Source organism: Salvelinus namaycush, chromosome 5 (genome assembly GCF_016432855.1).
Source record: "Salvelinus namaycush isolate Seneca chromosome 5, SaNama_1.0, whole genome shotgun sequence".
In the NCBI taxonomy this organism is placed as follows: Eukaryota; Metazoa; Chordata; class Actinopteri; order Salmoniformes; family Salmonidae; genus Salvelinus; species Salvelinus namaycush.
The window spans coordinates 61,884,210-61,887,401 of record NC_052311.1 but is presented as its reverse complement, the minus strand read 5'-3'; positions in this window follow the sequence as shown (position 1 = coordinate 61,887,401).

Sequence of the window (3,192 nt, the reverse complement as noted above, 5' to 3'; positions counted from 1 at the left end):
GTACTGAAAACAATGGATACACTCTACAAGAGAGCCAGGGAAATGGTTAGGTATGTGAAGGGTCATCAAGTTACAGCAGCAATCTACCTCACCAAGCAAAGTGAGAAGAATAAGAGCACCACATTGATGCTGTCCAGCAACACCCGTTGGTGTGGTGTTGTCATCATGTTTGACAGTCTTCTGGAGGGGAAGGAGTCTCTCCAAGAAATGGCCATATCACAGTCTGCCGATATGGACAGCCCCATCGAGGATCCTCCTGGATGATGTATTTTGGGAGAGAGTGGTAAGCAGCCTGAAACTCCTGAAACCTATAGCAGTAGCCATTGTACGGATTGAGGGAGACAATGCCATCCTGTCTGATGTTCAGACTGCTTGTAGATGTAAGAGAAGAAATCCGTACTGCCCTGCCCACTTCACTGTTGCTCCAAGCAGAGGAAACTGCAGTTCTGAAATACATCAAAAATCGTGAAGACTTCTGCTTGAAGCCCATACATGCCGCAGTGTACAAGTTGAACCCCAAGTGTGCTGGCAAGAGCATCCTGTCTGCTGCAGAGATCAACAAAGCCTATGGTGTCATCACTACCGTGTCTCTCAACCTTGGCCTGGATGAGGGCAAGGTTCTTGGCAGTCTGGCAAAGTACACTTCCAAGCAAAGGCTTTGGGATGGAGATGCAATATGGCAGTCGTGCCAACATATCTCATCAGCCACCTGGTGGAAGGGACTTTGTGAATCTGAGACTCGTTCCCCTGTTGCCTCCATCATCCTCCAAATCCCACCAACATCAGCTGCCTCAGAGCGCAACTGGTCCTTGTTTGGGAACACACACACCAAAGCACGCAACAGGCTGACCAATACAAGGGTTGAAAAATTGGTGGCCATCCGGGCAAATTTGAGGCTTTTTGAGCCTGACAACAAGCCATCCTCAACAAGGTTGGAAAGTGACAGTGAAGATGAGGCCTCAGAGTCTGATGTTCAAGAGGTGGACATTGAGGAGGTCCAAGGAGAAGACATGGAAGCCTGAGAGGAAGACAACCAAAGCTTTAGTCTAGAAACTATCATTTTACAGATGCATGTTGAAATCGTTTGTGGGAGATGTGATGGATCATTGGGGATCATTCAATATTCACTTTATTTTGTTGTTCAGTGAAATTATCCCATGTGAAGAGTCCACTCATTTAATTAAAGTTAAATTCGTAACAATTTTTAAAAACATTTTATTTCTATTGGAAGGATTTATCATTTGCAATTATGTCTACTTATAAGGTAAAAAGTTTATGTTTCTGTCTCCATATGATATGGTAAATATATCCAATGCAAAAAACATCTACATTTAAATGGTATTAATATTAATTTACATATATTCTGGTTAATTCCCACAAAAAGTTTCCACCTCTGAATATTCCCCAAAATGTGCAACCCTTAATCATTATTAAAGTGGCATTAATAATCAAGGCTGTATGTAGGCAGCAGCCTCTCTGTTAGTGATGGCTGTTTAACAGTCTGATGGCCTTGAGAGAAGCTATTTTTCAGCCTCTCTGTCCCAGCTTTGATGCACCTGTACTGACCTTTCCAAATCATGTCCCATCAATTGAATTTACCACAGGTGAACTCCAATCAAGTTGTAGAAACATTTCAAGGATGATCAATGGAAACAGGATGCACATGAGCTCAATTTTGCGTCTCATCGCAAAGGGTCTGAATACTTCTGTAAATGTGATATTTCAGTTTTTATTTGTAATATATTTGCAAAAATGTCTAAAAACCTGTTTTCGCTTAGTCATTGTGGGGTATTTTGTGTAGATTAATAATATAGGACAAAAAACACACATCATGACAAGAGAGACACCACTACATAAATAGAGACCCATGAAAACATCATAGCATGGCAGCAACACATGACAACAATGCATGGTAGCAACACATGACAACAACATGGTGGCAGCACAAAACAAGGTACTAACATTATTGGGCACAGACAACAGCACAATCGGCAAGAAGGTAGAGACAACAATACATCACACGAAGCAGCCACATCTGTCAGTAAGAGTGTTCATGATTGAGTCTTTGAATGAAGAGATGGAGATAAAACTGTCCAGTGTGTGTGCATGTCTATATACTGTATATCTATCTATATTGAATATCTATGGTAGTATCATTCCTACATTTTGCTACCATTTATTATTCAGCGTTTCTTAAAGTATGGGTCGCGGACCTGTTAATGGTGGGTCGCGATGTAAATGTATAATTTTTTCATTAATTACCGTAATTGATTAGGCTAAGTGCAACTGCGCTCTCGGTTCAGTGCGCTCTCTGCTTAGCAGCAGTCTCTGCTCTAGTTTGGCAGCTGCGCAAGTGGGAGAGGTAGCGGGAGATGCCCGTGTGCTTCGTGGTTTACTGGATCTTTTTTCTGCAGTTTTCTTGAAGATCACTCCGCGACCCACACGCTGCAGCGCTGTGGTACAAGCCACTGACTTGTTATTCTTCACCGCTGTCATGAAATTGACTCATGTACAGTGATTACTTTTTGTCTCTTTCATACACACTTTGAGAAATAACGAGGAGCGCTCACAATGTGTTTCGTGTGGGGAAGTGCTTAGTAATGAGTCTTTCAAAACGAACAACTTAATAAAACGACACGTCCTGACCAAACATCCAGGCAGTACTGTACATGGCGGTAAACCCAGGGAGTTATTTCAGAACAAGGCAGAATGCTTCAGGAAACAGTGCTTCGAAAGTGGAAAAGTAAGTCAACTAACAAGGCATTGTTGTCATTTTATAACAAGTGATGATAAACAGAAATAAGGGAGTACTATCTCTGATAGTAACGTTAGTAGATGTAAGTTTCTCTTTCAAACACAGCTAATAGCTAATGTTAGCCAAAGCAAGCTAACTAGCTACTGATAGTGCAAACCTAAGAAACAGTACAGAGGAAGATTAAAAATTATCAGGCCTACTGTACATTTTACTGTAGAAATTATTGTTGAAAACAAGTCTAGGTTGGAACTGTTGCTGTTACAAGTAATCATTTTTAATCTGAACTGGAATAAACTGATTGAAGCAAGATGCTTTTTGAGGCAAACACACACAGTTCTGGGTTGCTCATCTGCAGCAGGAAGCAGTCTCCTGCCTGACTGAGAAAGCAGTAGATGTTCTGATCCAGTTTGACACCACATACCTATGCAAGTCAGGGT